At 43.8% G+C, this 25,495-nt stretch overlaps 1 protein-coding gene across 5 annotated transcripts in view; it reads right to left on the minus strand.

Annotated features, from left to right (window-relative positions):
- Positions 1-25,495, minus strand: part of TSPAN4 (tetraspanin 4) — a 430,281-nt gene that overhangs the window by 226,443 nt on the left and 178,343 nt on the right. For all 5 annotated transcript variants that reach the window (XM_072118168.1, XM_072118169.1, XM_072118171.1 and 2 more), the window contains one exon: positions 11,205-11,271. The gene's annotated coding sequence lies outside the window, so the exon portion shown is untranslated. The remainder of the gene's footprint in view (positions 1-11,204; positions 11,272-25,495) is intronic.

Raw genomic sequence — 25,495 nt, forward strand, 5'->3', positions numbered from 1 at the left:
AATAAAGTTATAGAAAGATTTATCATAGCTTCTTATGTTTTGGCTAATTCAAAGCAAGAAACAAGAACAGAGCAGTAGAGGAAAGATTATATATGATCGGCCATAAACCTAAACATCACAACTAAGCAAAAAAGAAACATTAAAGGGAAATTTCATGTCTAAGCATTTTTGCACACTAGGCTCTGTGAGTTTGGTAATACTGTAACAAATCAGTAAAAACCTTTGAAAAAAATTTAATTGATTCATCCATCTATGTGATTTATACTACTAGAAGCATTTCTTCTTCAAGTTACTATATATTTAATCACCTACTTATGGATTAAATAAACATGAAGAATAAAATTTCAGAAATGAATAGAGCAAAGGATAGCAATGAACTTTGTAATACACTTCATGAAGTAAAACAGCTTCTCTCTGGCTCGTTTCTGCTCTTTCTCCTACAGTGAGCAGTGTATCTGAAAGCCTTCTGAACTGCATCCACTGCAAAGCGATAAAAAGGCAAACAATTAACTCTTTCCATGCAAGAGAATGTTTCGCTTGAAGATTCATTCTGTAAGGTGATTAGACTATCCAGGGACTGTCTGTAAAGAGTTATGAGGCTCTTTATCTCTCAGCTGTCAGTGTTGTATGGAGACTGGGATTTACCTAAACTCCTGAAGAAAGGCAGGGGAAAATGAAAGACACAATTCGTTGTTATGATTTACCCAGCCAAACTAACTGCTATGTTATTTCAGGTTTTGCTTACACATGCCTCAGCTGCTCCTTCCATGCCAAAACTTCACTTTATAAATATGCAAATAAGGCTAAAGTGCTTTGGCCGAGCACCTGAGGGCTCCAGGTCTACATCTCGCTGGATAAATGAGTGACCAAGCCGAAGATAGTAGGTCCTGGGCAGTGGAGGTATAGAAGGGGGCATTGATACTGCCATGGGAGTGTAGCTCTTGGAGATGTGCTCTGCTAAAGCCACTAAAGCACTTCAGACTAATTTGCATATTTCTACAGTGAAGTTTTGGCAGGGAAGGAGAAGCTGGAAATAAAACAAAGGTAGGGGTAAAATGTGTGGGCATAGCTCTAAGTAACATAGCAGATAACTCAGGTAGGTGTATCGTGGTTACAGATTCTTTTCTGTCATAATCTGCCCTATTCATTCATTACATTTTGTTGAAAGTTTAGTTCTACTTTAAGCCAGTATCCTACTCTGTCTCATCCACTGACAAAATGTCTGCCTAGCTTTCTAATTTTCAAAGTTTTTTGGGAAATATAGAAAATATGTGCTTAATACCCATAGCAGAAACCCACAAAACATTCAGCCTAGTGTGATTATGTTAAAAAGATCACTGCTGTTTTGCACCTAGTGACAGGTTAGAGATCACCCAAGTAAGACAGAATATGCGCAAACAGCAGAGTGTGATCAGTACTCATACTTCTTGCTGTTGCAGTCTGCCTGCTCTCATCAATCCCATCCGAGACACAACTGTGTCAGGCATCTCATAACGTACACAATCCTTGTGTATTTAATGAGAAGAAAGGAGGGGGGAAAATATGGCTTAAAAGTAACCAATGTTATAAATCAGGGCAAAGTTTTTCTTCCTACTGCTACATGATCCATGACTATGAATTTGACACTAGAATACGGATGGCAGCAGGGGCGTAACTACAGTGGTAGCAGCTATAGCAGCTGCTATGGGGCCCGCAGTGTCAAGGGCCTCCGGCATCTGACCTGACACACTAAGGAATGGAAGATGTGCACCATTATACACATATTATGCTGCACATTGTACAGAATAATAAGTCGGGAGATGGAGGGGACAGCAGAAGGACAGGACTAGATTTGTAAAGAGTCACAGAATTTGATGGCGCTATATAAAGATTATTATTTTTTATTATTAATATTATTATTATTATTATGTCTCATCTCAAATTCCTGCCATGTGGTCAGCATCATAAATGTGTGCTCATGAGTGTATACATGTGTGTATATATGTGAGTGTGTAGGGGGGCCCCATTCTGAAGCCTGCTATGGGGCCCTAGCTCTCCTAGTTACTCCCCTAGATGGCAGGGCTAGCTTTAAAGGGAATCTACTGACAGGTTTCCACCTATAAAGCTACTAGCAGTGTCGTGTAAGGGGAAGGAGGAAGTTTGTGTTTCATCATGTAATTTCATTAGGAGGTTTGAGAGGCTAAACTTTTGTATGAAAATTTTTCCCTGCAATAGTACAGGTAGATTTCTATCAGGTTTGTGAGAAATACCTATTAGGGTTAGTGCTGACTGGACAGATTTGCATTGCTTAGTAACAGCTGCTCATAGGGTCAGGTTGGGACCAACATCTGCCCAGTTATAAGTTTGGCTAGCCAAAATGTACAGTTTAAAGAGAAATTTTACAGTCTCTTACGGACACTAAATAAACTATAAGATACAGGTCCTTATGGACCTATAGTTAAGTGTCCCAAATCACCCTGTTAAATTTGGTCTGTGGTCATTTTAAAAAAACACAAAAAAACTACGCAATGAAGATGGCGTTACACAACCCAGCTTCACTGGGCCGGAGCCGGACCTACAGCACGTGAGCACTGAAGCCGGGGTGTACTACGCCAGGATTTACAGCATCACAGCGCAGACGCTGAGAGCTCCAGACCAAGGTATGGGTATATGTGTGTTTTTCTTTTGTTAGGGAAAAATACAGGGTGGTCTGGGACACTAAACCAACTGTCCATAAGGATCTGTGGTTGATTTAGTTTCCAAAATCACCATGACAGGCTCCCTTTAAAGGACATCTATCATCAGGATCAAGGATTGTAAACCAAGCACACTGACATACAGGTGTGTGCCACCTCTGGCAGGATTTGCTATTCTTTTAGCTTCTTATGCCCTGGTTATTAAAAAAAGAAGGCTTTAAAATTGTGAAAATGGGCCTGGAGGCCCTCAGGCTCATTTGCATCATTTTAAAAAGCCTAATTTGTAAAAAACCAGAACATAAGAAATGAGAAGAAGAGCAGATCCTGCCAGAGGGGGCACACACCTGTATGTCAGTGTGCTTGGTTTACAATCCTTAATTTCTTTTTTCATCAATGCCTTAAGCTAAAACTCTTTTATTTCTTTGTCACTATAGCTGCATGGTGTCCTGATTTCTTGAAGGACAAAATGTATGGTAGGTTTTTAATTAAAAAAAAAAACTATTTTGGGATTCAAATATCCTAAAAATATGGGTCAAACATGATGGGTTTACGTACATGATGGGTTCCTTTGGTTTGTACTTAAATTGAATTTGTATGTCGGAAGTCGGAACTGTATTTTTTATAATTGTAGTTCCAGACAACATTTATTTTGTCCCAGTGACAATTGGATTTTCAAAATTATTTGCTGTCATGGGACCAAGGATTATCAATAAAGCTTTATTACAGACACCTTACAGCTTATCATTGCCTGGGACTAAAGTAACATCCAGAGATCTTCACCAGAGGGCACGGGGGGAAGAGTCTGTAACTAGCGGTCGTCTGTAAGTTAGGTGTCCTTAAGTTTGGGACTGCCTGTACCAGTATAGTTTTCTAGCTTGGGTTTGTATGGGAGTACAAAATGGTCTTCCTATTTTTTTTTTTAAAGTGGTGAGGTCTTCTTGTGTTTTCTTTGGAACACATGAGATTATATGAGATCGGTTTCATCTTTTATATAATACAGTGCACTACTTAAGTAGTATATACTTACACTGTGTATTATACTGTCAGCAACTAGTTAGTACAAGCAGCCCTGACTCACTAATGACATCATCAGCACCCACAACTACGTTCAAGGAGGAGCTCCATCGCTATTCACCCACTTAGACAGCGGGGTCCATGTTTGACCAAGGTTTTTAAAGAGTTAAAGGAAACCTACCATGAGAAATCTACCATCAGATGTAGATCTGATGGTAGCTTCCTCCTGCCTATCTCTGCCCTACGAGTAATCTGTAATTTAATAATCCTGGGACCTAACCTAACTTGTCAAAAACCTGGAAAGCAGAAGGGAATCTGTAAAGCTTATACAGTGTTCTACACAATGCTGGCAAGCTGTACAGCAAAAAAAATGTATGGATAAATTCTGATAAGTAATGTATAATACAATGTATTTCTCACTAATATGTGGAAAAATCAGATCCACTGCTCTAGCATTATAAAGCTTTTATCCTCCGTGTTGTAGTGCCCAATAGACTCAGAAAAAGCAGGTGCTCCAGGATTTATGAATAGAATCTATTTTCCTTGTAATAACCGAATGTTGTTCCTATTGAATGAACGATTTATTGGAAACCTTATGCACTAGAATATGCGCAAGTGGTTTCACCTGCCATGTAGGAATTCACTTTTTATTGCCAATAAAGATTTTTTTTGTTTTAGCGGACATCAGCTCCTACAGTAATCAATAATCATCAGCCGATTCCCAAGTCATTAATCTTATTAGGGTTTGATTTCAGCTAATAGGACAGTATGTAATGCAGCACAAAACACGATGGACAAGTTTATCTGTAGATGATGTACTGTATGGACAGTAAATGGCTATTGAATATCACTCTAGTCACATAACAGCTATATATGCTTACAGCAAAGTAACATAGTATTATATATTTACAGTGATCAGGGATGGATACAGAGGTCTACTAGGAACTTACTGTCTCACTGATTACTTTTATAATACTTATCACCCCTTTCCCTTCAATCAGAGAATTTCTTTAATTGATAAAATTCTCCCTTCCTGAAGCCACCACTAGAGGGCACTGAGGAGCTAATTGTAGTATACATAATGGAGCTAAAGAGAACTCCTACTGAATCATAACATGCTGCCTGCAGATAGGACACGGTGTACAATCTGCTTTGCTCCTCCTGCTCTATAACACATTGTCTGCAGATAGAACACTATGTACAATCTGCTCAGCTCCTACTGCTTCATAACATGCTACCTGCACATAGGACACTATGTACAATTTGCTCAGATTCTCTTGGACTATAACATGCTGCCTGTAGATAGGACACTATGAACAATACAATCAGCTCCTCCTGCTCTTTAAGATGCTGCCTGCAGATAAGACACTACAATCTGCTCAGCTCCTCCTGCTCTATAACATTCCATTTGCAAAGAAGACACTGGGGCTCATTTACTAAGGGTGCCCGGACCGCACAAATGTCAGATATTCCAATGATTACCATTCTGTGCCGCATTTAATAGAGGATTGTGGCGCATCGGCGCCGGCTTTCACGCGACAAAGTGGGGGGCGGGTCGTCGGACGATCCAACGGATTCGGACTGAGCGCGGGATTTAACATTTAAATTGTGTCGCGAGACAATGCCCTTACATACACCGAGAAGAAGAAGGTGAACTCCGGCGGACCTCAGCGGGGAAGCAAATCATGCAGGATATCGGGCGCACAATCTTGGTGAATCGCGCCGGACTTCATCTTCGTCGGACCGGGGATCGTGACAGGACCGGGTAAGTAAATGTGCCCCATTATGTACAATCTGCTCAGCTCCTCCTGCTGTATAATATACCGCCTGTAGAGCAGACTGCATTTTCTTGGTAAATAGTTCACTTTACAGGAAACCTACCATCTCGGATGTACCTATTGAGGTAAATCCAGTGGTAGGTTCCTCTAATAAATTCCATTGGAGCCCTTTTTAGAGCTCATCCTTCAGTGCCGATTAGTTTGTAAATCTTTTATTGCCCTAGTATGCAAATAGTGAAAGAGGCTACTGGGGTGTGGAGTAGCTGGAGCTGAAGCTACACGGCACGGCTACTCCTTGACCCAGTAGCCTCTTTCGATCCTCCTACTATATCTTCTTCGTGAGCTCCTGGTAGCTGGGCGCACTCGTCCGTGCTTGAGCTGGCGGCTTCGCGTGCTGGGTTCCAAATCCGGAGCTACTGCGCATCCGAGTATGCTCAGCTGCTGGCTCTGCACACATAGTCTATGTAGGGCGCATACGAGTGCACACAGCTACCAGAAGCTACACACAGAAGATCTCAGGAAAGGAGGATCTAAAGGGCATGGAGTAGCCGCACCATGTAGCTCCAGCTTCAGCTACTCCACGCCCCAGTAGCCTCTTTCACTAATTTGCATATTTGGGCAATAAAAGATTTCCAATAATCGGGCACTGAAGGATTATCCCTAAAAAGGGTTCCAATAGCATTTATTAGAGGAACCTTAATAGGTAGATCTGAGGTGGTAGGTTTCCTTTAAATACAGTATTTTCAGTATGAAAAGTGAATAATCTTCTGTAAATATAACTCCCCATTATACAACAGACATTATTTTTTGCCTGTTTGCCAAAGAAAATGATTGTCTACAATTCCAGTACCACTTGTCATCCGCAATCACAGGAGTGTTCAGCGTGAGCCGCCGCTATGTATATGTATAGAGTCCTAGGTAGGTAGGCACAGTTAGCACTAAAAGCCTTGAGGGTATAAAAACCTTCCATTGTTTAGAAGAAACTTTCTATGATTTATTGAAGTAAAATGCCATCTGTATAGTAAATTAATCACAGCAATGTATTCTACACCGAAAATGGGTCAGATCACACTATGCTGCATTGAGGACAGATCTTTATAAAAAAAAGACTATTATAAAACTGCAAGGGAACCGACATGTAATGATCTGTGGCCAAGGTCAGACGGCTATTTCACAGGTTTACTTTTCTACACGGCAATGTGAGTAAAGACACCAGAATAGAACAAATTAGGCAAAGGATCAGATTTGCACAAATGAGGTGTCAATAGATCATACAGAATTCACTGGAGATTTCCCCACAGCAAATGGGAATTTCATGATGTCCCCATTATATTCCTTCACAGAGGGTCCACATAAAGCGAATCTGTCATCGGTTCCATCCATACAAAGCTGCAGACTTTGTTAAGTATTGGCCACAGAGAGCTATGTAACCTTACCATTGTATATGTGGTAAGTAGCAGCAGGAGTCTAGGTTTGCAGCTCCTGTGAGGGCTCTGGTGCATCTTCCAGTCTGAAGAGCTTTCTGCTCATTGAAATGAACTGTTCCACAGCTCCTCCCCTCTGAGTGACTGCTGTAAGTATCCAACAAAAATCTTCTACTCCCAGCAGAGGGGAGTAATGGGGCTTAATGGGCCATTTTTGTCTTCTACTCTGCACATTATCTACGGTTCCTTTGGATACCGGTTTCTTGGAGTGCTCGGGAGCTGCTGTTCCTACCAACGACTTACATCGGACCACCAACTGACTCTTTCCCCTTGGTTGTCGCCATTATACAAGTCACCTGATGGACCGTTGGAGGCCCGATGTAAGTCGATGTAAGAACTCTCAGCTACCCACCTGGACCCATTTCTAAAACGTTATCCCGCGAGGTGCCGTCCTCCTCTGTTGTCGTTTCTGTTTTGTTTCTCTGTCTAGCAGAGGGGAATGGCTGAGTAGCAGTACAGAGAGCAAAAAGCTCTTCAGGCTGAGAGACCTGTCCAGAGCCCTAGTAGGAGCTACAGACCTGGATTCTAACTTTACCGTTCACAGTCCTGCTGCTACTAACTACAAATACAAAGGTTACTCAGATCTTACAGGACAATACCTGCCATTATCTGCAGCTTTGTATGCACTAAACTGCTGACAGATTCCTTTTAAGATGTTGAAGGTTGGTGACCGAACATGCAAACTTGCTTAGATGGCTGTAATCCTATTTTATATGCACAACTAAAATTCCTGATAGTCATTAACTGGTGCACTAGAAGTGGTTTCTTATTCCAACCATTACCGGACACATGAAGAGCAGAGTTTTCCCATGTTTTTTGAGAGCTCTAGAGATGAGCGAATGTACTCACTGGTCCGTAGATTCGGTACAGTTCTGACATTTTCCGGCAACAAATTGCATCCGAATATTTTGTGATTCGCTTTGGAAAAATCTTTGTAAATGGCCAATAACTTACACTGTCATTCATCCGAAAGCTAAAGAAGGAGAGGGATGTGCGAACCAAAATTGAAAAATTGTAGAAAATTGGAAAATGAGATAGGAACAAGTGCTGTATATGATCAATATGGTTTTTTTTTTTTAAACGTCTCTATTATATGGTGTTTAAAATTAACTATGCAAAAAATTTCAAATGAATACCTCCATCTGCTGTGTAATATATTCACTGCAGTCCTGGCTCCTGACCCTCCCCCACCCCCAACATTCTCTTCTGCCACTAAGATGCCAGAGGGAGAGATTGTCTGCAGTGAGCCAGCACATCATCAGGGGAAGGGCAGGAGCCAGGAGGGACCAGGAGTGCAGTGAATATATTATACAGCAAACGGAAGTTGCCATTTGAAATGCTTCTCCCCGGGACTCAGGCTGAAGCATCTGGCAGGGAGCCATGTAAAGTTTCACATACCTTCATTCTAACACCATATAACACAGACATTTTTGGCATATAAAGTACCTGTCTCATGATAAAAAATAACACTCAGGTGACATGTTCCCTTTAAAGCATCAGAAATTATTTTTTAGAAAACCTGCCACCCCTTTGATGGCAGGAATTAAGTCTTTATGGTTTCTTCATGCATGCAGTCAGAGAGCGAGCGCATTCTCCATCACTCACCTGGCAGTATTTTGCGCTTCTCTAACTGAAGTTTTTGTAAAGGAAATAATTTCCCGAACCATCGCCAGTGTGAAATTAATTCATATGCAAACGGCAATAAATAATTCAGGATTATATAGAGAAATGTACTAGAAAATGCATTTATATCCTCTCCTGTCCCTATCCAACCCAAGATTTAATACATTTCTAAGCCACTGAATAGGATTTTGTGAACTAAATGACTGCTAAACATTTATATTAAAGTTAGTTTTTTGCACATTTTAACAGTAGTACGTGCTGATCTGAGTTGTAGAATTGTATGTCACATTTGCTCACTTCCCTGTACTTGTACAGTGAAATTGCCCATCCAAAACTGCATTAAAAAATCCAGTGATTGGGTTAACAGCAATTTTAATTTTTTTTTGCGTTTGTTGCTTTTTTCACTACTGTCCTTCCACAAGCCGTAACATGATTTTTTTAGTTTACAAAATAAAGTGTTCTTTCTATTGGTAGCATTTAATATTCTCTGCCATGCACTGGGATGCTAGAAAAAAATTCTAAACTTAATGGAATTGGCAAAAAACTGTAGTGTGATATTCTGATGGGCTTTATTTTTACAGCTTTTAGTGAGCTTTTAAAACAACACCTCTCCTTTATTCTATGGATCAGTAAGATCGCAGAGATACCAAATTTATATAGTTTAGTTATGTCTTTGTTGTCATAATGGGATTAAACCCTTTTCTGCGTCGAGAGATTGAGACCAGAGAAGAAGAAGCTGGGCCTGTGTATCAAGAAGAGTTCTGTGTGAACGGATGTAGTAGTGCTGACTGTGTTCATGTGAGTGAATATATATAGCAGTCCTGAATGAGTGAGGGTACCAAGAAGTGTGTGAGTGAATGGATGTAGCAGGCTGTGAGTGAATAAATGAATGAATGTAGCAGAGCTGTGTTGAGTGAATGGTTGTAGCAGGGCTGTATGTGAGTGAATGGATGTAGTAGAGCTTTGTGTGCTGTGCTGTGTGACCAACAGGGAATCTTCAAAAGGTATCAAATATGTATTTCCTTTTTTGGATGCTTGAATCTGGGGTGGGTCTTACAGTAAGGTGCGGTATCAATGTGGTATATTTTAGCACTAATACCCATCATTATTTTTGTATAACTATACAGCAATATTATTTTGAATTGAAACTCCAGTTAATTGTGCACTGTTTTATGGCAATATTTATGCGCTCTATGTTAATATTTGGGGATTATACCTCTTCTGCTGTAGCCTGTTTGTGTCCATAGCACTCCCAGGCTGACATCTCTTCAGACGGGAAGTTTGATTTGTGTTTATAGAGCAGCTTAGTGTAAGACTTTGTTCTCAACTCTAATCCATGTTCACTAAACAGATTGACTAAGAGTTTCCTCAGCTGAATTAGGGGGATCGTGGTTTAATTACAATTAAGTCTATAAAATCCATACACCTTAACATACAAGAGAATATACCAAATCAAAATAAACAAATTACAGAACCAGTAAGTCAAAATTGTATATGACAATGTGGCGGCACCTCCAATAGGATGAGATATGGTTAATTAAAAAAAACTATAGTTTAGAGACAATATTATATGTTTTTCAAGACCTCTGCTGCAATAAACTAAAATCAATTTAATAATCAAAAAGAGGAACAAAGTTGACTTAAAAGGCAAGGAGGCATTGCTTAGAGGGAAGGGTATGACTTAAAGGGAACCTGTCAGCAGAAATTGACCTCCCAAACTACTACCTGTATGTTGTCACACAGATTACCACCTTCCAGATCATGTTTCTTTTATGACCCAGTGTGGTGGTATCATCCAAAAAATCTATTTGAATCGAGATGTAAATTGGTTGTGTGAAGTCAGGGAGGCAGAGAGCTCAGGACTGAAGTCAAGCTCTCCTCAGAATTTACTTTTCACTGTAATTTAGGTCTCTGCATCCAGCAACATGACAATAAGTCTGAGTCTTATGTAAGATGTAAATCACAGCAGAGGGGATTTTCTGAGGCGGGGAGATCTTGACTTCAGTTCTTCCACCATCATGACATCATACAAGCAATTTACATCTCACTACAAAGTTGATTTTATGGATGATGCCAAACGCTGGGCCATGAAAAAAAACATGATGTGTAAGGTGTTCTGCTTAACAACATACTGGTAGTAGTTTATTTGGCAAATTTCTCCTGACAGGTTCCTGTTAATAGGAATAAAAAAATGTTTTGGTCTTTTGGCTTCCTGTTGCTCAGTTTTTTTCTGCTGTCTGTTTAACCACTTCATGTCTAGTGCAATGATGATGCCATGACCTGCTGCCTTTAGCGGGTCACTGTCAATAACTGGTTATAGGAATTTACTCCTGTGCCGTGAGGTCAACACTGAACCAAGAAGTAAAATGGGGTCAATAAATGGACAGCTGCAGGAACGGAGCAGCAGATAAACTGTGAGGTAAGTACTGTAAATATATTTTATTTTCATACAAGGGCCGGACCACTTTTTCTTATTGTTTTTTCCTTTATTGGAAAACCCCTTTTGGTATTCTGGTATTCTAAATGTATCCAACCAAGAGGTGGCATAACATTAGATGGGCAAATAGGTGCCAGATTTATCATACAGGAAATACCACTGAGACAAATTGTGTAGATTTGCTAATACTTACATTGGCTTAGTAGTTCCTGCTGTAGCTCTGGACAACGCTTCTCGGCAGGCAAGTGACTTTCTTCTTTCTATACAGAAAAGAGAATGCATATTGAGTCTAAATAGTAGATCTGCAACTTTTAAAGCAAGATTCCTGCAGAAATAGATAACAGGGCTGACCAGGGGCCCATAGCAGACTTCTCAATGGGGCCACCGTACCCCCGTAGAAAATATACATATTTCTTCACACATTTATACACTTATGCACACACATTTATGCACTGATATATACATTGCTATACTCACACAGATCTGTCCTATTAGCTGTATACTGTGGAAGATGTGCACTGTTATATACATATTATGTAAATTACAGTGCACATTCTCCATTCTATAGTGTGTCAGATCCAATGCCGGGGTCCCCCTGACTCTATGGGCCCCATAGCAGCTGCAATGGCTGCTACTGCTGTAGTTACGGCGCTGGCTCTGACATCTTCCATTAACAGCACAACCCTGGACGAAGCCTCGGAGTGAATAGGTACATCTGTAATACCAGACGCAGTCTATAAATAAAAGTGGCACTGTTTCCGGAAGAAAGCAGTGATATCATCTCACACAACCGTTTTTAAGTTCCAGTCTGCGTCTTCCTCGATTTGCACTAAACGGTTGAGGAAACCCTGACTCTTCCTGTGGTATACTCCCATCAGGCAGTGTAAACCATGTTCTAATGGCTGGCTGCAAATTGGATTCACCACACCCATTTCTTACCACACCCATTACTACCACCTGGGACAAAGTTCCTCCTCATTATAAATATACTGCACACAATTCATTCATTGCAGGTTAAATTCATTTGCTAGCTCTGCTAAGGAACAGAATTGCAAACAGCAAAGAAAAGTCACAAAAACAAGCCAGGAATCAAATACCTGGAATAAAGGAGTAGTGAAACAGCAGAGTAGAGTTCACTACTCTTGTATTTCATGTATCTGATTCCTGGCTTGTTTTTGTGACTATTATTTGGTGTTTGTGCTTCTGTTCCTTATACGCTCTCTTAGTTGTGACCTGGTTTGTTTACTATCCCTTATTGTGTTTTTCTTTTTTCTTGTCTTGATACATGTCCGCATTGTGACCTAGGGAGGGACTGTCTTCGTGGTTGTCCCGTATCAATAAGATAAGAAAAGGCACACAGGCAGGGCTGTTAGGGGACTAGAGCATAGAGCTCAAAGTCCTGTCTGCTATCACCGATTACAGTGTCCCCATTACAATCACTTAAGCCCTGCAGGTCATAGAGCCCCTAGTGGCAACAGTATGCTAACACCCTGAGAGGAGAAAAATGCTGAGCCATATTGACCAATTCTATATAATTACAGACAGCACAGGTCAAAAGCACAGAACACTTGTAAAATCTCCAATTATATCTAAATATATCAGGGCAGATTTACTTACCTGGTCCATTTGCGATCCAGCGGCGCGCTCTCTGCGGTGGATTCGGGTCTGTCCGGGATTTATTAAGGTAGTTCCTCCACCGTCCACCAGGTGGCGCTGCTGCGCTGAAAAGCATCGGAACGCACTGGAGTTCACCGAGCCGGGCTGAGTGAAGGTAAGTGCAAGCTCGGTGACAGATTTTTTTTTTAAATGCGGCGGTTTTTCCGAATCCGTCGGGTTTTCGTTCAGCCACGCCCCCCTATTTCCGTCGCGTGCATGCCAGCGTCGTTGCGCCACAATCCGATTGCGTGCGCCAAAATCACGGGGCAATTCAGGGGAAATCGGCGCAAATCGGAAATATTCAGGTAACACGTCGGGAAAACGCGAATCGGGCCCTTAGTAAATGACCCCCATTATGTGGAGGCTAAGCCTCTTTTTTAGTCTCAAAAAGCTGACGTGTGAAAAGGTCTAGACTTTGCCTATATCTCTGCTAGAAATATAAACAGAATAAAAAGTAAAATTCCAGTGGGAACCCCTCATGGAACTCAGTAATTATAATGTGGTCTGAAAAGTTTAGTGACCATGTCCTTCAAATATTAATGGACAAAAAAGTGCTGAATTAATAAATATTTCCATGATTTTGAGGGAAATAGATAAATGTTATTCTTTGAATGATGTAAAGTTCTACAATTTTCCAATATATTTTCTATATTAATTCCTCACAGATTTCTAGATCTCTGCTTGCTGACAATCAATAGGAAGCTTCATTGTTTACTTCCTGTGGATATAAAGCGGTCCCTGGTCATGTGATGTCACACAGGTGCACGGCTCGTTATATCACACAGCTCTGATTACCCAAGCACCTGTGTGTTCACACGAATAGAACAATGAAGCTTCCTGGAGACAACAAGCAAACTTCACCTGAGTGAAGTTGGCCCCCCCACCTTGTTCAAATCAAACAAAATTGGTGTCAAACGTTTGTGCTACGTTTGTGCTGGTTTGTGCAGCAGAAATTTTCGTTTGTGCCACTATTGTTTTTAAGATTTTAATGAAAGTTTCCAGAGGTCATCAGAGGTCAACCAGCCCCCCCACATTGCCCAAATCAAACAAAACTGGTGCCGAACAATTCTGCTACGTTTGTGCTGGTTTGTGCTGCGCAAATTTTTGTTTGTGCTGCTTTTGTTTTGAATATATGAACAAAAAATTAAAGTTCAAAAGTTCAAGCAGCCCCCCCACATTAACCGAGTCAAACAAAACTGGTGTCAAACGTTAGTGCTACGTTTGTGCTGGTTTGTGCAGCAAAAATTTTCGTTTGTGCCGCTATCATTTTTAATATATTAATACTTTTTTGCAGAGGTCATCAGAGTTCATTTCTTCCAAAGTACAATGGGGGACATTTACTTAAAGTGTCGGTGTCTGCATTGGCTTTGTTACCGACCTGCTCTCGGAAAGAAGATACACATTTAATATTGTAGAGCTGTGCAGAGACATTTCTGGCGCCGAGACCATTTTCTGTCCCCGAGACCATTTTCTGTCCCTGGGACCAAAATCTGTCCCGAGCACCAGAAATGTGTCCATCAGTCCCTGCTAGACCAGTTTTCTTTTGGTCTACTTTCCGCCAGTTTACAGCGCCCAAAAATGGCTGTGACACATATTAATTGTGTCTGAGTTTCCACTCCGCCAAAGCCACGCCCCTTTTCGGAGAAGAGTCGGAGCAGACGGAAAAAGTCATTTTTTCTGTCCCCGACAGCTAATAAATAGGTAGGAGAGCAGAACATGTGGTGAGAGCACCACAAAACTGGGGAAAACGCCATAGTAAATGTCCCCCAATGTGTTTGCTAGCTCCCCCTGGTGATCAAGCCAGGGAAGTGTCACTAGGTTTGTTTTTTACCAGTTCATCCTAAACACCTCAAACACCTGAACATACCTTAAAAATTATAGCGGCACAAACAAAAAATTTTGCTGCACAAACGCAGCACTAACGTTTGACACCAGTTTTGTTTGATTCGGTTAATGTGGGGGGGCTGCTTGAACTTTTGAACTTTTGGTGTCAAACGTTAGTGCTACGTTTGTGCTGGTTTGTGCAGCAAAAATTTTTGTTTGCTATAATTTTTAAGGTATGTTCAGGTGTTTGAGGTGTTTAGGATGAACTGGTAAAAAACAAACCTAGTGACACTTCCCTGGCTTGATCACCAGGGGGAGCTAGCAAACACATTGTACTTTGGAAGAAATGAACTCTGATGACCTCTGCAAAAAAGTATGAATATATTAAAAATGATAGCGGCACAAACGAAAATTTTTGCTGCACAAACCAGCACAAACGTAGCACTAACGTTTGACACCAGTTTTGTTTGATTCGGTTAATGTGGGGGGGCTGCTTGAACTTTTGAACTTTTGGTGTCAAACGTTAGTGCTACGTTTGTGCTGGTTTGTGCAGCAAAAATTTTTGTTTGCTATAATTTTTAAGGTATGTTCAGGTGTTTGAGGTGTTTAGGATGAACTGGTAAAAAACAAACCTAGTGACACTTCCCTGGCTTGATCACCAGGGGGAGCTAGCAAACACATTGTACTTTGGAAGAAATGAACTCTGATGACCTCTGCAAAAAAGTATGAATATATTAAAAATGATAGCGGCACAAACGAAAATTTTTGCTGCACAAACCAGCACAAACGTAGCACTAACGTTTGACACCAGTTTTGTTTGATTCGGTTAATGTGGGGGGGCTGCTTGAACTTTTGAACTTTAATTTTTTGTTCATATATTCAAAACAAAAGCAGCACAAACAAAAATTTGCGCAGCACAAACCAGTACAAACATAGCAGAATTGTTCGGCACCAGTTTTGTTTGATTTGGGCAATGTGGGGGGGCTGGTTGACCTCTGATGACCTCTGGAAACTTTCATTAAAATCTCAATAACGATGGCGGCACAAACAAAAATTTCTGCTGCACAAACCAGCACAAACGTAGCACAAACGTTTGACACCAATTTTGTTTGATTTGAACAAGGTGGGGGGGCCAACTTCACTCAGGTGCAAACTTCTAGAAAAGGAATTAGTTTGTTTACGTTGTTCCAAAATTCTGTTTGTTATATTTGTATACTCACACATGCGAGTTACAATCACACATTTACACACTCATGCACACACATATAGAGCATATACACACATACAGTGCCATATACAAACATACAGCATATATACACACATACAGTATATACACACCCCATACACTGTATCTACATTCAGCATATACACATCACAGATACGGCATATATACATCACGCATATGTTAATATACAGTACACTTTATACGGTACAATTGTACAATGTCTAGCATAATGGGGCAGATTTACTTACCCGGTCCATTCGCAATCCAGCGGCGCGTTCTCTGCGGTGGATTCGGGTCCGGCCGGGATTCACTAAGGTAGTTCCTCCGACGTCCACCAGGTGGCGCTGCTTTGCTGAAGTCCGCTAAAATGCACTCAAGTACACCGGCCTATTCCTGGTAAAGGTAAATGCTAGCTCCGCGACACTTTTTGTTTTTTAAATGAACCTTTTTTTCCGAATCCGTTGGGTTTTCGTTCGGGCACGCCCCGCTATTTCCGTCGTGTGCATGCCAGCGCCAATGCGCCAAAACCTGATCACGTGTGCCAAAACCCGGGGCAATACAGGGAAAATCGGCGCAAATCTGAAATATTCGGGTAACACGTCGGGAAAATGCGAATTGGGCCCTTAGTAAATGACCCCCAATATGTATAGAATGGTGCACATCCTCCATTCTTTAGTGTCAGGTTGGATGCGGGGGAACCCTAACACTGCGGGTCCCATAGCAGCTGCTATCACTGTAGTAACGCACCTTCACATATGCTAGTGAATACACGTGCCATGTAAAAAGCGGGTTCTGAACCCTATGGGAGTTGAAGGAGCCAGAGACCCAAACTGCAGGCAGAGGACAGGATGTGAGTACGAGGTAGATGTCTGTAAGGACATAATTGAGCAAGGCACTGAAAGTAACTTTGTGGTGAAGCACGCTAGCGCCACCAGCATTGGAGTATATTCACACGTCATGGCACTGGAGAGGAGGAGGGATGAGCTCTGCTCACTCCTCCCCAATCCGTAGAGCAGGGCAGGGCCAGCACTGTAACACTGTGAAATATAGAACATGCCCTATATTATGGATTGCATGATCAATATGTGCTCACCGCAGGGTGACATGGCACCACAGACATCAATGTGGCTGCATATCAATTCCTATTACGAGAATGAGTACTTAAACTGTATACCTGCCCCGTAAAAACAGGTTCCAATGACATGCCACCAGCAGAGACTGGCTCACCTGTCAATTTCTGGAACTTCTTGGGTGTTGAAACAGGACCAGGAAGTAGAGACCATAAATATAGGAAAAAGATGGATGGGGAGAGGGGAGTACGGCTTTGTAGAATACTTTTGAACATCTCAAACCCCATTTAATAATTAGGTAACACAGGGTTCTGTATGGTGACTAATAAGAACCTGCAGTCCCAAAAAAAGCTGCTCTCTCTGCCAGCCATTGCACATTTCTGAAAATAGTCAGCCCCTGTATATAGCTTGCGGGTTTGTTACTATGCATTGCTGTTTACAGACAGAGAACATCTATAATGTATAGCGCAGCATAGCTCCAGCAGTCAGGGTAGTAACAGGAGGTGGTCACGTGCCGCACCGCCACTGCTAGAGGAAAGGGATTCAAAAATTAAGCTGGAAAGGGGGAAAAAAAATATAAAAATAGGATGTGTGCTGAAGAAATGTCAAGAACATCACATGCTGCATTAACGTGGAAGGAAAAGCCTACAAATTGAGGAACGCCGAGTGATATTTTGTCACTTTGAGACAGGAGTGCAATTAATGAGACGTGTTCCAACGGCAAGAAGGTCTCTACAGAGCGAAATTCTCACCAGCATAATGGATTAACGTAACGCTATTACGACCTGCAAATACATCACATGTGAGACTGACATGTCTTTATTGCTTTCAATGCCAGTGCTATAGGTGAGAGACTACTCTTTTCTATCTGAACATGTGAAAAATGTACAAAATATTCACTTTCATATATTCATATGAAATTAATTTCATATATTCATCTAATCAAATAGTACGCCATCCGAAAACTCATAATCCCAAAGCGAAATAAAGAGCTCCTGGACCCTGTTGCCACGTGACCTTAGTAATAGTGAGGTTCTAAGTGGCAGTGAGGACTTATAATGCACCAGAGTAGGCAAAACTGCAAGATCAGGCTTGTTGTCCCAAAATAGTTGATAAAATCTCACGAATAAGCTATAGACCTCCATAAGTAATTATCTATACATTGTATCTCATACTGCAAATAATAAGCCATCATATGTTTGCATTTCCAAAAAAATACAAATTTTATAGCCTGTACAATGTGACAATACAGATCTGCTGTGAGTGTCACATTCCATTCTATGCCCAGCCGTGCGCCTGTACAGCAGTTACCATCACATATTGGGTATCGGTACTTGGGAGAAATTGGGCATCAAACTTTGATGAAAATGATTTCATCATTTAATTCTTTGCGAAAGTGTCATGTTTGGCCTAAATGAATGTATTTTCCAAAAATAATTCTAAAGTTTCTAAATTGCACGTTCATATTGTTTTAACCCCTGTGAAACACTTATGGGGTTAACGGCCTTCGTAATAGTTGTTTTACATACGTAAGGGGTGTAGTTTCTATGTGTATAGTATGTGTATAGTATATTTAGGCCTCTCAAATTCACTTGAAAGCTGAGTTGTCCCTCAAAACATGAGTCTTGGCGATATTTATGATAACAACATGGTAGAAAAATTAAAGGACGCATAAGAAACCATGACATCAAGCATAAGCATACATTCTAGAAATGTCAGTTATCAAGCTATTTTCTGTTTTCAAAATTTTAATTTTATTTCAGAACGAAAAAAATGAAAAAAACGTATCACTTAAATTGTTAAACCAACATGAAGTACAATGTGTCACGAGAAAACTATTTCAAAATCAGCTGAATATGGTAAAGTGTTACGAAGTTATAACTAGAGATGAGCGAACACTAAAATGCTCGGGTACTCGTTATTCGAGACGAACTTTTCCCGATGCTCGAGTGCTCGTCTCGAATAACGAACCCCATTGAAGTCAATGGGAGACTCGAGCATTTTTCAAGGGGACCAAGGCTCTGCACAGGGAAGCTTGGCCAAACACCTGGGAACCTCAGAAAAGGATGGAAACACCACGGAAATGGACAGGAAACAGCAGGGGCAGCATGCATGGATGCCTCTGAGGCTGCTTAAACGCACCATTATGCCAAAATTATGGGCAACAGCATGGCCATGACAGAGTGACAGAATGAAGCTAGATAGCATCTAAAACATGCAATAATTGACCCTGACACTATAGGGGACGGCATGCAGAGGCAGCGGCAGCAGGCTAGAGAGTGTCATGGCGACATACCCTAAATGGACTCAGGCTTCAAACCAATGGGTGGCAGAGAGGAACCAAAGGAGGTGAGCAAGAAGTGCTCAAATAATATCGGTACATGATAAAAGTTTGCCAGTATATTTTGTGGATTACACAGCAGGGTGGCGACAAAGTTAACATGGAAGCCATGAAAACAACCCAAAATTCTGCCTGACACAGCTCGTTTGATAAGGGGACCATGTATGGAGGCAGTGAACTAGTAGTAGATTAAAGGTGCTGCAGTTAAAACTATGTTAGTTGGATCTTGGCATGGAGCTGGCGCTCCGCTGCCAGGCGAGCTTTCGCCAATCCAAGCCCCTGTCTCTAGGCTACTCCCCAAACAGCACTTTTGTATAAGATCAAGTGTAGTAGCGTTCTTATAAGTTTAGGATATGCCGGGTGAGGGGAATGTAAACAGATACGCAAGAAGCGCATGATGCGCATGGAGCTGGCGCTCCGCTGCCAGGCGAGCTTTCGCCAATCCAAGCCCCTGTCTCTAGGCTACTCCCCAAACAGCACTTTTGTATAAGATCAAGTGTAGTAGCGTTCTTATAAGTTTAGGATATGCCGGGTGAGGGGAATGTAAACAGATGCGCAAGAAGCGCATGATGCGCATGGAGCTGGCGCTCCGCTGCCAGGCGAGCTTTCGCAAATCCAAGCCCCTGTCTCTAGGCTACTCCCCAAACAGCACTTTTGTATAAGATCAAGTGTAGTAGCGTTCTTATAAGTTTAGGATATGGCGGGTGAGGGGAATGTAAACAGATGCGCAAGAAGCGCTGAAATAATATCCCTAAATGGTAAAAGTTTGCAAGTATATTTTGTGGATTACACAGCAGGGTGGCGACAAAGTTAACAACTTTGATGTGGAATGCCCTGTAATAGCTCTTGGGCGGTGTGCCTTTTATCGCCTAGGCTCAGCAGTTTCAGCACCGCCTGCTGTCGCTTAGCGACGGCACTGCTGCTGTGCCTAGAGCTACCGACTGATGGCGCCATGCCCACGGATGGTAATTCGGAGGAGGAGGAGGTGGAGGAGGGGTGGGAGGAGGTATAGTAGGCCTTTGAGACCTGGACCGAGGTAGGCCCCGCAATTCTCTGCGTCGGCAGTATATGACCAGCCCCAGGGTCAGACTCGGTCCCAGCCTGCACCAAGTTAAGTGTAGTAGCGTTCTTATAAGTTTGGGATATGGCGGGTTAGGGGAATGTAAACAGATGCGCAAGAAGCGCATGATGCGCATGGAGCTGGCGTTCCGCTGCCAGGCGAGCTTTCGCCAATCCAAGCCCCTGTCTCTAGGCTACTCCCCAAACAGCACTTCTAAGAACCTTTTGTATAAGATCAAGTGTAGTAGCGTTCTTATAAGTTTAGGATATGCCGGGTGAGGGGAATGTAAACAGATGCGCAAGAAGCGCTGAAATAATATCCCTAAATGGTAAAAGTTTGCCAGTATATTTTGTGGATAACACAGCAGGGTGGCGACAAAGTTAACAACTTTGATGTGGAATCCATGAAAACAACCCAAATTTCTGCCTGACACACCTCGTTTGATAAAGGGACGATGTATGGAGGCAGCTATATGGACGACTTTTGGAGGTAGCAATGGAGACAACGTGTGGAGGCTGCTATGGAGACAATTTAATTTGGATAGTGCCTGTATGTGGCAGTCCCAAACATTTTTCAAACCAGAGGAGCAGGTAGGTGGCCCTCCAGTAAAATGGGATAGATTGAGTGCCTGTATGTGGCAGTCCCAAAAATTCTTCAAACCAGAGGAGCAGGTAGGTGGCCCTCCAGTAAAATGGAATAGATTGAGTGCCTGTATGTGGCAGTCCCAAAAATTGTTCAAACCAGAGGAGCAGGTAGGTGGCCCTGCAGTAAAATGGAATAGATTGAGTGCCTGTATGTGGCAGTCCCAAAAATGTTTCAAACCAGAGGAGCAGGTAGGTGGCCCTCCAGTAAAATGGGATAGATTGAGTGCCTGTATGTGGCAGTCCCAAAAATGTTTCAAACCAGAGGAGCAGGTAGGTGGCCCTCCAGTAAAATGGAATAGATTGAGTGCCTGTATGTGGCAGTCCCAAAAATTCTTCAAACCAGAGGAGCAGGTAGGTGGCCCTCCAGTAAAATGGGATAGATTGAGTGCCTGTATGTGGCAGTCCCAAAAATGTTTCAAACCAGAGGAGCAGGTAGGTGGCCCTCCAGTAAAATGGGATAGATTGAGTGCCTGTATGTGGCAGTCCCAAAAATGTTTCAAACCAGAGGAGCAGGTAGGTGGCCCTCCAGTAAAATGGGATAGATTGAGTGCCTGTATGTGGCAGTCCCAAAAATGTTTCAAACCAGAGGAGCAGGTAGGTGGCCCTCCAGTAAAATGGAATAGATTGAGTGCCTGTATGTGGCAGTCCCAAAAATGTTTCAAACCAGAGGAGCAGGTAGGTGGCCCTCCAGTAAAATGGAATAGATTGAGTGCCTGTATGTGGCAGTCCCAAAAATGTTTCAAACCAGAGGAGCAGGTAGGTGGCCCTCCAGTAAAATGGAATAGATTGAGTGCCTGTATGTGGCAGTCCCAAAAATTTTTTAAAACAGAGGACCGGGTAGGTGGCCCTCCAGAAAAATGGAATAGATTGAGTGCCTGTATGTGGCACTCACAAAAATTGTTTCAAACAGAGGACCGGGTAGGTGGCCCTCCAGAAAAATTAAATGCATGAAGTACTATAGCAAGAGCCAGTGGGCCCTGTCAAAAAATAGCCATTTTCCTCTGCTTTACTGTACAAAGAGGAGGAGAAGGAGGAAAATGAGGAGGAGGAGGAGGAGGAGTGGATCAATTATTCAGGTTGAGCTTCCTTCACCTGGTGGAGATTGGAAATTCTGAGAAATCCAGCCTTTATTCATTTTAATAAGCGTCAGCCTGTCAGCGCTGTCAGTCGACAGGCGTGTACGCTTATCGGTGATGATGCCACCAGCTGCACTGAAAACCCGCTCGGACAAGACGCTAGCGGCAGGGCAGGCAAGAACCTCCAAGGCGTACAGCGCCAGTTCGTGCCACATGTCCAGCTTTGAAACCCAGTAGTTGTAGGGAGCTGTGTGATCATTTAGGACGATGGTATGGTCAGCTACGTACTCCCTCACCATCTTTCTGTAAAGATCAGCCCTACTCTGCCGAGACTGGGGACAGGTGACAGTGTCTTGCTGGGGTGACATAAAGCTGGCAAAAGCCTTGTAAAGCGTACCCTTGCCAGTGCTGGACAAGCTGCCTGCTCGCCTACTCTCCCTCGCTACTTGTCCCGCAGAACTACGCACTCTGCCGCTAGCGCTGTCAGAAGGGAAATACTGTTTCAGCTTGTGCACCAGGGCCTGCTGGTATTCATGCATTCTCACACTCCTTTCCTCTGCAGGGATGAGAGTGGAAAGATTTTGCTTGTACCGTGGGTCCAGGAGAGTGAACACCCAGTAATCGGTGCTGGAATAAATTCTTTGAACGCGAGGGTCACGGGATAGGCAGCCTAGCATGAAATCTGCCATATGCGCCAGAGTACCAACGCGTAAGAATTCACTCCCCTCACTGGCCTGACTGTCCATTTCCTCCTCCTCCAACTCCTCCAACTCCTCTTCTTCTGCCCATACACGCTGAACAGTGAAGGTCTGAGCAATGCTCCCCTCTTGTGTCTCGCCAACATTCTCCTCCTCTTCCTCCTCATCCTCCTCCACCTCCACCTCCTCCGATATGCGCTGAGAAACAGACCTCAGGGTGCTTTGGCTATCAACAAGGGAATATTCTTCCCCCGTCTCTTGTGACGAGCGCAAAGCTTCCGACTTCATGCTGACCAGAGAGTTTTTCAACAGGCCAAGCAGCGGGATGGTGAGGCTGATGATGGCGGCATCGCCACTGACCATCTGTGTTGACTCCTCAAAGTTACTCAGCACCTGACAGATATCAGACATCCACGTCCACTCCTCATTGTAGACTTGAGGAAGCTGACTGACCTGACTACCAGTTCTGGTGGAAGTTGACATCTGGCAGTCTACAATCGCTCTGCGCTGCTGGTAAACTCTGGATAACATGGTCAGTGTTGAATTCCACCTCGTGGGCACGTCGCACAACAGTCGGTGAGCGGGCAGTTGGAGGCGGCGCTGCGCTGCCCTGAGAGTGGCAGCATCTGGGCTGGACTTCCTGAAATGCGCACAGATGCGGCGCACCTTCGTGAGCAAATCAGACAGATTGGGGTATGTCTTGAGGAAACGCTGCACTATCAGATTTAACACATGGGCCAGGCATGGCACATGTGTCAGTCTGCCGAGTTGCAGAGCCGCCACCAGGTTACGGCCGTTGTCACACACAACCATTCCCGGCTTGAGGTTCAGCGGTGCCAGCCACAGATCAGTCTGCGCCGTGATGCCCTGTAATAGCTCTTGGGCGGTGTGCCTTTTGTCGCCTAGGCTCAGCAGTTTGAGCACCGCCTGCTGTCGCTTAGCGACGGCACTGCTGCTGTGCCTAGAGCTACCGACTGATGGCGCCGTGCCCACGGATGGTAGTTCGGAGGAGGAGGTGGAGGAGGGGTGGGAGGAGGAGGAGGCATAGTAGGCCTGAAACACCTGGACCGAGGTAGGCCCCGCAATCCTCGGCGTCGGCAGTATATGACCAGCCCCAGGGTCAGACTCGGTCCCAGCCTCCACCAAGTTAACCCAATGTGCCGTCAGCGATATATAGTGGCCCTGCCCGGCAGCACTCGTCCACGTGTCCGTGGTCAGGTGGACCTTGTCAGAAACGGCGTTGGTCAGGGCACGGATGATGTTGTCTGACACGTGCTGGTGCTGGGCTGGGACGGCACATCGGGAAAAGTAGTGGCGGCTGGGGACCGAATACCGAGGGGCGGCCGCCGCCATGAGGTTGCGAAAGGCCTCGGTCTCTACTAGCCTATAGGGCAGCATCTCCAGGCTAAGCAATCTGGAGATGTGCACATTAAGGGCTTGGGCGTGCGGGTGGGTTGCACTATATTTGCGTTTCCGCTCCAGCGTCTGGGGTATGGAGAGCTGAACGCTGGTGGATGCTGTGGAGGATCGTGGAGGCGACGATGGGGTTTTTGTGCCAGGGTCCTGGGCAGGGGGCTGACTAGCAGCTGACACAGGGGAAGGAGCAGTGGTGTGCACGGCCGGAGGTGAACGGGCTTGTTGCCACTGAGTGGGGTGCTTAGCATTCATATGCCTGCGCATACTGGTGGTAGTTAAGCTAGTAGTGGTGGAACCCCTGCTGAGCCTGGTTTGGCAAATGTTGCACACCACAGTCCGTCGGTCATCCGGTGTTTCCTTAAAGAACCTCCACACTTCTGAAGATCTAGCCCTCGCCGCAAGAGCCCTCACCACGGGAGCTTCACTAGTTGACAGTGGCACTGATGCACCAGCTCTGGCCCTGCCTCTCCGTCTGGCCCCAACACTGCCTCTTCCAACCTGTTCAGGTCGAGGACTCTCCTCCGTCTCAGAAGCACTGTGTTCACCCGGCCTCTCAACCCAGCTTGGGTCTGTCACCTCATCATCCTCCGATCCCTCAGTCTGCTCCCCCCTCGGACTTCCTGCCCTGACAACAACTTCCCCACTGTCTGACAACCGTGTCTCCTCATCGTCGGACACCTCTTTACACACTTCCACTACGTCAAGAAGGTCATCATCACCCACAGACTGTGACTGGTGGAAAACCTGGGCATCGGAAAATTGCTCAGCAGCAACCGGACAAGTGGTTTGTGACTGTGGGAAGGGTCCAGAAAACAGTTCCTCAGAGTATGCCGGTTCAAATGCCAAATTTTCCTGGGAGGGGGCAGACTGGGGGGGAGGAGGCTGAGGTGCAGGAGCTGGAGGAGTGGGGATTTCGGTGACATGGGTGGACTGCGTGGAAGACTGACTGGTGGTAGACAAATTGCTCGAAGCATTGTCAGCAATCCACGACATCACCTGTTCGCACTGTTCTGGCCTCAACAGTGCTCTACCACGAGTCCCAGTAACTTCAGACATGAACCTAGGGAGTGTAGCTCTGCGGCGTTCCCCTGCTCCCTCATCAGCAGGTGGTGTCTCACCCCGCCCAGGACCACGGCCTCTGACCCCTGCAGTAGTTGGACGCCCACGTCCCCGCCCTCGTCCTCTACCCCTAGCCCTCGGGTTAAACATTTTTAAAATGAGAGTTATAACTTTTTTTTTTTTTACTTCTTTTTGTTTTTTTTTGTGTTTTTTTGTGTTTTTTGTTTTTTTTTGAGTTTTTAAAACCAAACAATCCTATCCTATTGCTATGGCTATTTTCTAGCCAAGTATCAAAGGAAGCACACTACTATGCCAGATGAGATGACACTGAGTTATTGCCTAATAGAAATCCAACCCCTACTGAATTTTGCCACTTCGGCCTTTGCTATGGATATGTGCGCCACTAAGCGCAGAA

The sequence above is a fragment of the Engystomops pustulosus genome, chromosome 7, assembly GCF_040894005.1.
Source record: "Engystomops pustulosus chromosome 7, aEngPut4.maternal, whole genome shotgun sequence".
In the NCBI taxonomy this organism is placed as follows: Eukaryota; Metazoa; Chordata; class Amphibia; order Anura; family Leptodactylidae; genus Engystomops; species Engystomops pustulosus.